Raw genomic sequence first — 15,744 nt, 5'->3', positions numbered from 1 at the left:
AAGCTTCCAAAAATGTAAATTAATTTACATTAAAGCTGAAGAATTTTCACCAAATCTAAAACATCAAGCCAGTCTCACAGGTACAGGGATAAAGCTGACCTGGCTTTGATTAGTGGCTCGGGTGACTAACTGAGTAGCAGGGAAGGACAGGCATTACCATTCCTTTGGGGGGGGAGACTGGTGGGTGTCACCTGTGTTGACCTCTGGTAGAGGCTGAAGAGGGCATGCTGGGAGGAGTAACCAGAAGAGGGGGAAAGGGCAGAGACATGACTGAGCTGTCACAGAGGTGTGACAATATGCCACATGTCTCCATTTTATGTCTACCCCTCAGACAAGGGTCACAGAAAGAGAGGGAGAGGAACAAAGTATAGTCTATAAATTGACCCCACCCAGATGAATGTTTGAGAGTATGACCCCCACCCACACAAACAATGTCCTCAGGTTCCATGCTTACCCTGGAGAAATCATGGGTGTTGTACCAGGAATGATTGAAGAGCCAGCAGGCCCAGCAAGATTGTGTGGAGCTGGGACAGCTGTCAGACTGAAAGAAGGAAAGAAAAACAGAACAAAAAAATCTGCATCAAGCACCCAATTGTATACATCTTAAAACTGCAAATTATATGCACTTTTCCTGACAAAAATGACCTATCATAGTTCCCATTACACATATAGTTTGGTTTGCTGCATCCTGACTTATGCTGCGATTAACTATCCATAAAACCATGCCAGCAGGCTCTCCAAGCTCCTCATACTCTAGCACTTTCCAATTCATAAGATGCAGTAATTGTTATGGTAAAAGAACTTTCTCCAACAGCAAATCCTAGCTCTGGAATAAACTTATCCAAAAGTAGTAGTCATATTTACATTTTACATAGCAGTGAAAACAATATTTTCTAATGCATACTCCCTGCATTTATTACTTGGTTCATTTCATAAGTAAAAGGAATGCATCCAGAGAAAAGTAGGTTATTACCTCTCTGTACTCCTCCTTCATTAGACCAATAATCGAGTATAACACCCTGGTTGGTATGTACCTCTCCAAATATCTGCAACTACTGGAAAGGGCACTGAAATACCTCAAAGGGAATCCATGGCCTCCAACACCTGTCCTATGAGGTTAGTCTCAAATCACTATCACTCTGTTCAGTATCGTACAAATTGCTCAGGGCTGATCTTTCTCTCACCTACAAGGCAATCTCAGACCCTGCCCTACTAGAGGAGCTCCATATCCAGAACTCAAACTCCTCGCATATTACCTGCTCAAAAGGCCTGAATCTAATACGAGACATCAACAAAACCTGCTGGAGAGAGAGGTTTGTCTCCCAGAGGCTGCACCATCTCTGGAACAGACTTCCCATACATGTCAAACAGAGCACCTCGCTGACCCTATTTAAGTGCAGCCTTGATGAGTGGATGGGAAACCATAAATTGTCACAGGGCTTCCACCTGTATCCCTCATTGATAGGGGGTGACAGGTGCTGACTGAGGTTCCTTTTTGAGGATAAACTCTTGGTTAGGCTTGTGAGGGCCCCAGGGACATTAGCCTAGTAACCTCCTATGATCTTATTTGTAATTCTAGCTGCACATGAAATATTACCTCACCCTCTTATTAACCCCCTCTAATTATTCCCCCCTTCCCCATCTTTTATAATCTATATGTTTGTGTTTCTTCCTTTCTTTCTTATCACCATCACTCTACTAATGTTCACTTTCGTTTTCTAAACCTGTTCATTCTTTACCTGACCCTAATCCTAACGTAATACCTTACCTCTCTAGTCCTCCCAATCTGTTTCTCAACCACGAAACTTCGGATTTCACCTTACGCTTATCTTTTCTTCCCTCATACTTCCATACCTTCCTAAGTGCTTCAGACTTCGCACTTCTGATACTTGAGTCTTGTTTATTACCAATATCACAAGTGGGAAGGGTCCGTTTGTGTACTTATGTGAAAGAAATGAATGTTCATGTAGGGAGAGGGAGCTGTCATACTTCCACACACCCCTAGACTAATGAGCAAAGCCTGCAGCATTGGGTTGGGGGGATACTAGTCGACAAGGATATGATTCAACATATAGGAGATGGGGGGGGCACTAGCTATCAGGGAGTACACTATAACCTCATGTCTTAATTGTCTTTTACACATAACGTGGGTTGGGGTGGGGACACTGGACACCATGTCTTACATTGCAGTCTTGTGTTTTACTGGCACTAACACATAACATGGGTTGGGGGATCACTAGATACAATTGATATTCTATATTGCATGGGTTGGGGGATCACTAGACACCAGTGATACTCTATACTGCATGGGTTGGGTGATCACTAGACACCAGTGATACTCTATACTGCATGGGTTGGGGATCATCAGACACTACTGATATTGTATATTGTATGGGCTGTGGGATCACTAGACACCACTGATACTCTATACTGCATGGGTTGGGGGATCACTAGACACCAGTGATACTCTATACTGCATGGGTTGGGGGATCACTAGACACCAGTGATACTCTATACTGCATGGGTTGTGGGATCACTAGACACCAGTGATACTCTATACTGCATGGGTTGGGGATCATCAGACACCACTGATATTGTATATTGTATGGGCTGGGGGATCACTAGACACCACTGATACTCTATACTGCATGGGTTGGGGGATCACTAGACACCAGTGATACTCTATACTGCATGGGTTGGGGGATCACTAGACACCAGTGATACTCTATATACTGCATGGGTTGGGGATCATCAGACACCACTGATATTGTATATTGTATGGGCTGGGGGATCACTAGACACCACTGATACTCTATACTGCATGGGTTGGGGGATCACTAGACACCAGTGATACTCTATATTACATGGGTTGGGGGATCACTAGACACCACTGACAGTATATTGCATGGGTTGGGGGATCACTAGTCACTGCTGATATTCTGTATTGCATGGGTTGGGGATCACTAGACATCGCTGCTACTCTATATTGCATGGGTTGGGGATCACTAGATACCACTGATATTGTATATTGTATGGGCTGGGGGATTAGACACCACTGATACTCTATATTGCATGGGTTGGGGATCACTAGACACCACTGATACTCTATTGCATGGGTTGGGGGATTGCTAGACACCACTGATACTCTATATTGCATGGGATGGGGGATTGCTAGACACCACTGATACTCTATATTGCATGGGATGGGGGATTGCTAGACACCACTGATACTCTATATTGCATGGGTTGGGGATCATCAGACACCACTGATATTGTATGAGCTGCAGAATCACTAGACACCACTGATATTCTCTATTGCATGGGTTGGGGGATTACTAGACACCAGTGATACTCTATATATTGCATGGGTTGGAGGATTACTACACACCACTGATACCATATACTGCATGGGTTGGGGGATCACTAGACACCAGTGATACTCTCTATTGCATGGGCTGGGGAATCACTAAACACCACTGATATTCTGTATTGCATGGGCTGGGGGATCACTAGACACCAGTAATACTTTCTATTGCATAGGTGGGGGGATTTCTAGACATCACACTGATATTCTATATTGCATGGGTTGGGGGATCACTAGACACCAGTGATACTCTATATTGCATGGGTTGGGGGATCACTAGACACCAGTGATATTCTGTATTGCATGGGCTGGGGGATCACTAGACACCAGTAATACTTTCTATTGCATAGGTGGGGGGATTTCTAGACATCACACTGATATTCTATATTGCATGGGTTGGGGGATCACTAGACACCAGTGATACTCTATATTGCATGGATTGGGGGATCACTAGACACCAGTGATATTCTGTATTGCATGGGGTGGGGGATCACTAGACACCAGTGATACTTTCTATTGCATGGGTTGGGGGATAAGTGATACTCTATATTGCATGGGTTGGGGGATCACTAGACACCAGTGATACTCTATATTGCATGGGTTGGGGGATCACTAGACACCAGTGATACTCTCTATTGCATGGGTGGGGGGATTACTAGACATCACACTGATATTCTATATTGCATGGGTTGGGGGATCACTAGACACCACTGATATTCTCTATTGCATGGGGTGGGGGATCACTAGACACCAGTGATACTTTCTATTGCATGGGTTGGGGGATCACTAGACACTAGTGATATTCTATATTGCATGGGTTGGGGGATCACTAGACACTACTGATATTCTGTATTGCATGGGTTGGGGGATCACTACATACCACTGATATTCTATATTGCTTGCTTTCAAAGCAATTAATTAAGAAAAAGTGGGGCAGGGATCCAGTGGTCAGCTGGAATAACTCTTGAGCTAATGCTGCAAAAGCACACAGGTTTGGGGGGGGGGGCACTAGACAACAGAAGTATCTCTTGAAAAATTGTGCCTTAACAACACTACATGTAAAGGGAGTTAGCACCAGAGATATTCCACTTATCATACCTTAAAGGCACATAATTAAAAAATGGAGTGACATCAGGGACATTATGATTAGTAAGCCTAAATCAGATTTCAACCCTGAACTCTTTCACCTTATATAGGGGATATTAAACTTCTACACCACCACTATACATCAAGGATATAATGCAAAAAAGTTAAGACTTAATGAAAATATATAAAATGCAGATGAACAGCTTCAAACTCAGCACCTTTGCATCAGGAAACACCAGCACTAACTCATGTGTTAGTGCAGTAAAGGCATTTCTAATATCTACTGCAGAATTGGGGGATTATTTAATTCATGAAACAGTTTGAAAGGGTTAAGGGCAGCGAACAAAAAGCATACCTCTCAACCTCATATCACAAGAAGTGTACAAAAAGCCAAACATAATAGTGAGACAAAGATACAGGGATGCATTTTTAATTATTCCTCTTAGAAAGTTTCTAAAATAAGAGCTTTTGCACTAGCCTTCATTTTCTGAAGGATAAGAAGTATGAAACTCTAATGTCTGGCATTACAGACTGAAGTATGAAACTCTAATGTCTGTCATTAATGAATGACTGTAATCCTCTATGATTTACGAGGAAAGAAAAAAAGGACATTCTGACGACAACACAGACAGGTTTGAGTTGGCTCTGTGTGTAAGGGGGCGGGTGAATAGGGGCCTCCTGTGCTAACAAGCTGCATGGGCCACCACTGGTAACTATAGCAGGAAAATCCTTATCTTCACTTACAGTAGTTAATGTCCACTCAGAGACATGCAGATTAGTTGATAATGAGGTATTTCCTCATTGCGGTTAATGAGCCTGAATCACGACTCTGCACATTCCAGAAACGGGGCCTTTTTACTGCAGCCCTTACCGTGAGTTCTGGGGTTCTTTGTGAATCCTCAGGAATATGGTTCTTTCTTGGATTTCTTTCTGTCAGTATTATAGCATCTTGTATGAACTTTGAATTTACTCTTTTGTCGCAAATCACCAACTTGATAACAGTAAATCATTCTGTTTCAGAGAGCTTTACTAGAAAGGCTCATCCAGACTCTGCTACACTTTGCTGTGAAGGAAAGGTTAGTTTGCTTTTTATTTGTTTTATTTTGTATTACTTTATTGCCTTTTTATATTTTGAATGTTGTGACTTGGTTTTTTTTACCTTGTGTTTTACTTGTATTCTGCTTTTAACTGCATATTAAAACTTCAAAAAAGACCACAGCTCTGTCTCTTGTGAGTCAGGCAGAAATTTTTCCTCACCCTCCCACCCACTTACTGTCGTGCTCTTAAATACCACTGTCTTTCTAGCCGCCTGCCTCTTATGTTAATTTGACCATATATCTCATTTCCTCTCTGCTTTCACTGGCTTGTGTGAGTGAGCACAAAATTATCATTTTGTGAAATCACTTCCCTTCAACTATTTAAATTTATTGGCCATCCTACTGTATTCCATAGTACCAGAATACAAAAGTGACCACCCCCTTTCAATCTATCTTGCCATTTTAAAAATAGTGACTCACCACTAAAACTTAACTTTTTAGACAGGTAAAACTTAAGTTACCTACTTTCACATCTAACTTCTCTTGTGCACACTGCAGTGTTAGGATAAACCATTTTTTCATCTTACCTTCAAGCATCCCTGTGACTAGCACTTGCTCTAATACCTGCTGGAAAGCACTAGGAAGACCTAAACTAATACAAGCACTCAACTCTCCTTATTAGTAAGGAGAAATTAATAGTAGGCACTAAACAGCCTATAATTGCAAAGTACCTTGCTAAGGTAAGGGAAAACAGCTCCTGTATCTTACAAAAAGTAATGCACCAAACCAGCCATGTCCAAGGGTCAGCTTCCAGTGATTTCTCCTGTCCACCTGGTGAATCTGGGCATACTGGGGCAATGCAGCAATTGCCTCATGTACACAGACAACCCTCTCCTCCTACTACCCAACACTACAACCTGTGAGAGATGCACTTACATAGCCAAACTAGAGGCAAAGCTCTCTCCACCCAAGATTATGCTAGACAGTCAAGAGGAGAAGGTTAACACCTGCACTACACCTCAAGCAACACATAGCCCTTCAAAACCCACACCACCAACACCCACACATAGCAACGTTAAATCCACATATGCAGAGGCCCTTAACTGTAACCTGCCCAAGCAACAAGGACGTCCAAAGCTGAAACGCAAACACCAATCACAACCAAAGTGTCACATAGCTCACAACACCAGTGTGCCACCCAGCAACAACCCCTAAGGCAAGACAGTGTACCTAACACTTTAGTCATACATGACTTTATAGTCAGGCACACTGATGTCCCACTCACCAGGCTGAACAAGGAGAAAATTACAGTCAGCTGCCTGTCGGGTGCCAGGATCTGCCATATAACGCATACACTCAAGTCACTCCACAGGAAATACAAATATGACTATGTCATTGTCCATGTTGGAGTGAATGACGTGAGACGTACCTCCCTGGACTACATGAAAAGAGACATAGAAGAGCTCTCGGATCATGTGGCCCAGGCAGGTATGACCCTAGCCCTGAGTAGCATCCTGCCTTCGCCCAGAATTATACCACAATATAAGGACAAAATGATTGACTTCAACAATTGGCTTAAGCTGCTGGTGTCATTCAAAGGGGATCCAGTATCTGCCTGGGACAACATGATCGACAGACCACTATGCTTTGCCAGAGATGGTCTGCACCTGTCACCATTGGGATTCAGGTTACTGGCTAAGGCTTTTGCCACCCCTATAGTGCCTTTTTTAGGCAAAGTTCAAAGGACAAAACCACCACCGTAACAGACACAAGCATGCAAATTCTGAAGGTTATGCTACTCAATGCTGGAAGTCTAAACCTCAAAATGCACTCTCTCGAGGCTCTCCTAAAAATGGAGAACATCGATATCTGTGCAGTAACTGAGACCTGGTTCAAGCTCCAAAGAGCACTCCTGCAATACCAGGCTACAACTCTTACCACACTTTTCGACCACCAAACCAGGACCGTAACACTAAAGGTGGAGGAGTGTCCATATTCACACCAGCAGGTTAGTTGCCCAACACAATGCGTCTGAAATTCTCCAGTTGCAACTAACATTAGGTAAGACTGCAATCCAAATTGTAGCTTGCTACAGATCCTCCACCATGCCCCAAGATTCTCACTGCACCTTTCTAAACATACTGGAAAATATTAAGACACAACCAAACACCCTAATACTGGGTTATTTCAACTACCTTGCCATTAACTGGGAAAACTACTCATGTACAAACACCTTTGCCCAATGGTTCTTGGAATTCATAAATTCCAATGCCCTGGATCAACTAATCCACAGTCCCACCAGGGGCTCCAATATCCTAGACCTGGTCATTACCAACATGGGAAATCGATGCTCCACACCTATGGTCACCCCCTCGTTGGTCAGGTCTGACCATAAGCTAATCACCCTTAACATCCACATCCCACCCCCGCCCCCCAGTAAGGAAACCTCCATAAAAACTTCTCCAAAGCCAACTTCATTCTACTCAAGTCAGAAGTGACAAATTTCACGACACCCATGCAGACGGGAACTGAAAGTTCAACTGCTGAATCCTACACTAAGGCACTGTATGAGCACATCCACTCATGCAAGAATCATGCCATCACAAATAGAACCAAGATGCTCTCCTCCAAAAAAAGGAAGCAAATCTGGTGGTCTCCTGCCATAAACAAACTTTGCAACAAAAGGAAGAAACTGTTGCAGAAAAGAGGAAAATCCCAGGATGCAAAAAACTCCCTTACCAGCCTCAGTAAGAAGCTGAGATCCCTCATAGTTATGAAAATAAAATTGCCAAAGATTCCAAAGACAACCACAAGGCACTCTATAACTATGTCAAGAATCTAAATGGCAATGCTCAGATCTGCTCTGAGCTATAACAGAATGGCATTAAATATACTGATCCCAAGGATATTGCCAATATCCTGGCAGATGAATTCAGTGCCAACTTCACCCCCTTGCACCCCCTAAACAGCCCATCTCAATACCGGAAGATTGCCAAATTCCAGTAATAATGGCCACACAGGTAAAAAACGCAATCTCCAAAGCTAAGAATACAGCATCCATGGGACCAGATGGCATCCCGGGCTGTGTACTACATGAACTACAAAATGAACTGGCAACCTCACCTAAGTGTCATGTTTAATCATAGCCTCACCTCAGGCTTCATGCCCACTGAGTGGCGCACAGCTATAGTTATCCCTCTTCACAAGGGGGGATCGATGTTGGATCCCAGGAACTACCGCCCCCATCAGTCTGACGATCCTGACCTGCAAGGCCATGGAACATATTATCATGGAATTTATAAACAAAGACATTGGCAACCTTCAAACACTGGACCCCACCCAGTTTGGGTTCGTGAAGGGCCGATCTTGTCTCCTGAACCTGATTGACTTCTTTGAATCAGGTCTCCAGACCCATGAACAAGGGTAAGGTGGTCCACACAGCCTATCTGGACCTCACCAAGGCTTTTGACACCATCCCCTACTCTGGAATCATAGATAGACTTACTAAGCTGGGCATTAATCCGTACGTCACTCGATGGGTTGCCAACTGGCTTAGAACCCACACTGTAAAAGTAGCTGACTCCAAATCCACCTCCAGACAAGTGGAGTACCTCAGGGTTTAGTCCTGAAACCTCTCTTGTTTGGCATCTACTTCTCTGAAGTACAGGACAACACTAAGGGACTCTGGCTAACAAAGTTCACAGATGACTGCAAACTGGGAGCCATTATTGAATCCCCAAATGATGTGGATACTCTACAAAAGGGCCTTACAGAAACAGATGCTTGGTGCCAGAGCCATGGGCTCAAGCTCAATGCCAAGAAATGTATAGTTATCCCCTTTGGGAAAAAAACATGTACCCATGAATTACCACATAGTGGCACTACACTAAACACTGAAAGTGTGATAAGAGACTTAGGGATACAGGTGGACAGTGGTCTCACCTTCAATAACCACATCGCCACATCAATCAGGAAAATCCTTCTATGTGGCACACCTCATCACTAAGGGCATTTCATCCAGAAAAAAGGAGGTCATTGTCCTACTGTACTCATTCCTCATTAGTCCCATTATAGAATACAATGCCCCGTTTGGTATGTACCTCTCAAGACATCTGCAACAACTGGAACTGCCGCAGAAATACCTCACTAAAAGCAGATGCCCTATGCTGACTGCCTTTAAAAATTCCAGCTATACTCTGTCGCATATTGTCTACTCAGAGGTGATCTCTGCTTAACATATAAGGCCATGTCAAACCCAGAGCTGTTGGGCATGCTACACTTAAATAAATCCCAATCCCTCAGAGCCACACGCTCCAGGGATCTAAACCTAGTCATCACAATAAACAAAACATGCGGGAGGGATAGGTTCCTGACCCAGAGACTCCCCAGACTCTGGAACAGACTGCCCATACATGTCAAGCAGAGCACCTCTTTGGCCCTCTTCAAAAGGAACCTTGACGATTGGATGGGAGAAAGGAAATTCACCCGGGGGATCATGTCAGACACCCTGCTAGACAGGGGTCCAGGGAAGTAAATAGTGTAGGAAGAAATAACCAGAGAATTGTTATGGCTAGGCTTGTATAGGCCCTAGGGCTGATGGCCTAGTACCAACCTATGACCACTATCTTAACATCTATGCAAGTGTAATAATCATTTCTGTAAGCAAAGACTATTAATCTGGGAGCTGGTAATTTTTCTGGTTAAATACTCTGACATGTTTTCACACCAGTAATGGTGGAGTTAAGGTAAACACGTTATCCAAGTGACTATGAGGCTCAGAGCTTTTTCTTCTGAAACGTTCTGCTTTTCTAAGAGGAACAAATGCACTTATCCTATAATCCTAATGATCGGTCTGGGCTTAGGTGAACTCACTGTGAAGTTTTCACTATTTGAGCCAAACGTGAGGGGAATGACTGTACAGCACATCACAGAAACTATACAATAAAGGACATCTTGCAAATATCTGTCCTTTCTCAGCAAGATCCCAAAGTACATGACAGATAAAGAATCCACATCAGGGGATAGCTAAAGTTCTGTCTCCAGGCACTGGTAGTTATAACCAATATTAGGTTTTCAAAAGGCACATTTACAGAAACAGCAACTCAAAAAATGAATATGTATCATTGAATAAGTAGAAAACAGAGGAGAAAACTCTAGGACTACTCTTTCCTACATTTATTTACCTCATACAGAAAAGGACAAATGTAGTCAATATATCACTCAATTGGGTACCTTTTCATAGTTGATCCTGCGGTGGTGCAGTGCTTAGTGTTGTTGCCTCACAGCAAGAGGTTTTCCAGTTTGATTCTCAGCTGGAGTGCCTTCTGTGTAGAGTCTGCATGTTCTTCCCGCAGTCGAGTGAATTTAAAAATATGCATAGGTGCGAGCGTGTGTGTGCCTTCTTTGAAGGCTGGGCACCGGGCTAGCAACTCAACACCATAAAAATTCACTGCCAATCATTAGCGGACCGGAGTTCTGCTGTGGCGACCCCTAACCGGGAAAAGCCAAAAGACAGTTTTAGTTTCTAACCACAATGGTTTAATCATGGGCAGTCCATTGGTGTAGTAATTACCACTGCTGCTTCAGAGATCTTCATTCACTGTTTGGTTCCAAGCTAAGGTGCTTTCTACATATGTACTTTCAATGTGTCCATGTGGGTTTTCATTGGATGTTTCAGTTTACTTCCACACCCCATAGTCAGGCTATTACATTAACTATCAAGCCTCTAAACTGCCCACGTGTATGCTTATGGGGGTGGGAGTGATGGTGAGTGTGCTTGCCCTGCAATGGACTGGGGTCCTAACCAGTAATGATTACCTTCTTACTGCTACTTGCCACAATCAGTGCAAGTTCCTCTATAGTGCTGTGTAGGATAAAGTATGTGCTGTAGAGCGAATAAGCAGATTCATTTTTATCATATTTTCCTGTAATGGCGGAACTCCTGTAATGTAATGTAACTGTAACTGCTTTGCCCTTTTTAGTGGAGCTTTTTTTAATATGTGCATTTACTTACTTGCTTATTCAATTATTTTGTTTAAATGTGCTGTTTTATAAGCAGAAAACAGGTAAGCTTTCCTAAAATTGAGAAACCACATATGTTATAGAGCATATGACAATTTTGAAACATTTTTGATGATAAAAGATATAAAATGTTCAAATTCTAATTCAAGACAAAAATATAGTGCTTGAATAGAGTAGTGCTAGCTATCATTTTACACTTACTTACAGAATCAAATAGTCCAAGCATTTTAATATGTATGTAAAAAAATAAATAAACTGTCTTAGGATTTTACCTTTAAGCAGACCAGTTAATGTCATGGCAGAGTCATCACATTCCCTCTCTTTTTTTCAGCCTTGCTGGTGCTTATACAGTTTTTTATTTCTTGGTGTTACATACAAGTCCAAGATCAGCGAAATGCCCTTGTCTGAATACCGGTTTCTAAACAATCTCAAACCCACCAACTTTGAGGTCAGCAATGTTCTAGGTGAACTATTCGCTCTCGACTTCAACTCTGAGACATACTTGCAGAAGGCACACTTGTAGCTATAACCATATCTGGTCAAACTCTGTAAAAACAATTTACAAACAAGAGATATGGATTAGTTCATCATTTTAAGCTAATACCATTAATACAATATTTTAAACTGAATTAAAATATATCATATTACATAAGCCACATGCATTACTTGTGGCCTGGAACAATATGAGCACTTTGATTTGCTGTTAAATCAAAGACAGAATGAATTTGCTGCTATGATTCAATCCCTGTTTTACCGTAGCTCCATTTGAATAATTTATTTTCATATCTTTTAACATTTTTGATGACTTCTAAATAATTAAATAGTGATGTGCTATTTGGCTTACTTCGTCACATGATAATGTTTTTCATGAGGAGCTACTGTAATACAGACAGCATTTCAGTCTCATAAAATTTTTTTAAATAGGGGCCAAGCTGAAAAAGAACACCTATTTTTTTAAAAAAAAATAACATTGTTGGTTCTCATTTTTTGCTTATTAAAAAAAATTCCCCCCCTTCCCTTTTCTATAAAATCCCGCTGTTTTATTCATTTATAAATAAATTTCTTCTTTTCCTTCAAATTATAATTTTATTTTATTATATTTATAAAAATACATTTTGGAAAGGGCCCACATTGCCGTATTATTTGGGGGAAAGTGTTTCAGAGAAGTTTTTTTGGGTTCCAAATTTTTTTGGGCTGTGAAACAAAACCCAAATTTTAAAACCTTAAGGCAGCTAAATTTGCTAATCATCAATGGCAGTTTCTTTAAAACTATTTTTTTAATATTCTTACTTTTCCTTTTTTTTTTAAAAATTAAAAAATTTTAAAATTTTTAAAAAAAAAATTTTAAAAGCCCCCACGCCCCTTGGTTTTCTTGGGAATGCTTTGTTTTCTCCGGGAGAAGGAAGAATTTTTCCAAGAGTGAACCGGCTTAAAACGCTTTTTAGGGGCACTTGAAATCTTCATATTCTGACCGGTAATAAAAGTATTATTCCTGATGTTTTCTTTGGGGGAATTTTGCTTAATTACCTATTTCGGTTCTATTTGGGTTCCAAAAAATGCCAAGCCCTGACATTTGGGGCAAACTGTGGCATCCTGTTGGGGTTCCTTTTTGGGGGTTGGGCTAAATTTTTTTTTTTCTAAGGGGGAAAAAACGGGTTTTTCCCCAAAAACCCGAGCCAGCATTTAGTACCCCAACCCCTCTTCTTCAACTAAACTTTTTTTTAGTAATACGCATGCCCAACTTCAGAAACTGAAAAAACACCAAAAGGGGGAAGGCCCCAATTTTCATTCCTTCAACAACACCACATTTTTTCCCGTAAAACCATATTTGAAGGCTCAATACTGCAAAAACAGCTCGGGTTTTTTTCCCCCAACGGGCACCTGAGGCATTTGCCACTTTCCCTGTCCAACAACCCACCCCTTTTCCCCCAAACAACTTAAAATCACATTCAAATTAAGCCAACACCCCCAGCCAAAATATTTGGAAAGAAAAAAGTAACACCCGCCCAACCCCCTTTAACACATAACCCTCCAAAAATACAAAAACTTTCCCTGTCAAAAAAATACTTTTAGAGGGTCCTAAAAATGAAAAACAGAGACCCCCAAAAAAGCCAAACATATACCCAGCCCCTGAGACATTACCAATAAACAGTGTCCACCAACCAAAACAAAAGGCAAAAAAACTTCCCCCTCCCGTCATAAGGTCAAAATTGGGCCGGATGCCCATCAAGGTTTAATAAAAAAAGATGCGCCCTGTACCAGGATCCCCCAAAAAACCAAAACCCCCCCCCCAAAAATGCTTGCATTTTCCATTTTAATACCCCAACCCCTACACAAAAAGAGAAAAAAGCTCTCTATCTTTTAGCCCACGGTGTACCCTATTGAGACATCCACCCTTCCCCGAAAAACCCGTCAAGCAAAAAAAGACAACAAATCAAGCTTTATTCAAACCTACTTTCCCCGGGAGCATAGCAGCCTTTCCAGAATGGCCTCACCCGTTTCCCCAGGGGTTTAGATACTGGCCCAACCTTGCCCCTTAATCCTTTTAGGGTGCCCAAATCAAAAATTCCACCCTCACTCAATAAACAAAACTGGGGAATTATCAAACCCAACCTTTAAAAAAAACCATTCTCCTTAAATGGGAAAAAATTGGTTTACCAACCCGGTTTAATGAAACCCCCGCCTACCAACTATTTACACCAATTTACCCCTAAAACCCGGCAAACTAAACATGGGTACCTTTCTAAAATATACCCTCCGCCCGGTCCAACAAAACCATGAAACTTCATACCTCAGGGAAAACTGAATCCCGTTTGTACCTCATAATAAATGTCCCAACCTATCCCATTTTAAAAAACTGGTTTGGGCCCAAACCCTTTTTGGGATTTCATTTTCCCTTTGGGAAAAAGTCATTACCAAAAAACCTTCTCCTTTTCTGTTATTTAACCATTTCCCTCCAATTTCTTCCCCAGGGGGGCATTTTCCTTAACTAAATGGGGGGCCTGTTCAAGTAATTAACCCCCTTTGGGAGGGCTAAAACAACAATATATGGATTCCACATATACCCCCAAAAGGGAAAACCCCGAAAGAAGTTTTGACCCCCAAAAAGTAAGGGCGAAATTACATTGAGAAAAACTGGGGGTTTTTCCTCAGGAGCCCCCGGCGGCCATTCCAAACGGGGGGGCCATGCCACTTAGGGGATTTTGGTTTGGGATGGGACAGCCGGGGACCTCGGTTTTTTGCCCCCGAGATTTCTTGGGGCAAATTTTGGGCCAATGTTTTAAAAGTGGGGAAAAACCAAAAAAAGCTGTATGTCTTTAAAACTAACCCCGGATGTCATTGGAGGGTAAAACCCCCGGATCCACAAGGGGGAAAAGGGGGGAATCTTCTCTTTCCGTTGGAACTACAATGGTAGGGCCCTTTCTTGTCCCTTTTGGATGCTCTGAGTCATCAAGGGGGAAAACCTCCCTGGGGGGGAAGAAAGTTTTGGTTGGTTGGATCCCTTTTAAGCATGGAAACCCCTAGGAAAAAGAGGAAAATTTTTCTTTGGAAATTATCCGGGGAAGTACCGCCCAATAAGCCTTGGTTGACTCCTTTTAAAAAGGCGTGGAGGGGGTTTCCCTTTTAGTGAGGCTTTGTTCTGTGGAAGGTTTTTATAAAAAACAAAGTTAATTTTTTACCATTTTGGGTTGGTTTAAATCTTTTCCTTCCCCCCTGGCAAGGTAAAAAAAGTGGTCACTGTTTTTTTTGCTGAATAGCTGTGCATGTAAACCGGATGAGATTTTCCCCCTGTTTTTTGGGGTGGGGAAAAAATGGAGGTGGATTCCCTTTTGACACTCTTCCCCTTAGGGATAAATGAATTTCCTTACATCTTTTTGGGGGAAGTTGGGGGTTGTATGCCTTAACCTTAGTTCGAAACCCCCTTTAATTTTGCCCGTAGGAAACGTTTTAGGGGTTTAGGTCTGTGTTGTCTGGTTAAATAAAAGGCAACCTTTTTGCACAAATTTCCCAAACTGGTTGGTGGTTTTTTAGGGGTTTTCATTTTGACCCCCTTAGGAATCCTGGTTTGAAAAAGGGGGATCGTGTATTTTTGGAAAAGTGATGCATTTTCTTTTAGGTCAGGCCCGAAGAGAAACCCCAAAAAATTTCCCGAATGGAATTCTTTTTGCAATTTTTCCCCTTTTAGTACCCCAAAGACAAAATTTTCCCTTTTTCCCATTTCCCTTTTGGAAGGTC

The 15,744-nt window shown here is 42.0% G+C and overlaps 1 protein-coding gene across 1 annotated transcript in view; it reads right to left on the bottom strand.

Moving 5' to 3' along the window:
- Nucleotides 1–12,054, bottom strand: part of LOC122790997 (N-acetyllactosaminide alpha-1,3-galactosyltransferase-like) — a 311,933-nt gene extending 299,879 nt beyond the window's left edge. Inside the window, exon 1 of the mRNA XM_044058738.1 lies at nt 11,781–12,054. The gene's annotated coding sequence lies outside the window, so the exon portion shown is untranslated. The remainder of the gene's footprint in view (nt 1–11,780) is intronic.
- Between the last annotated feature and the right edge of the window lie 3,690 nt (nt 12,055–15,744).

This window comes from Protopterus annectens, chromosome 16.part0, assembly GCF_019279795.1.
Source record: "Protopterus annectens isolate FY-2018-M chromosome 16.part0, PAN1.0, whole genome shotgun sequence".
NCBI lineage: Eukaryota > Metazoa > Chordata > Ceratodontiformes > Protopteridae > Protopterus > Protopterus annectens.
This window is presented reverse-complemented; position numbering and strand designations above follow the sequence as displayed.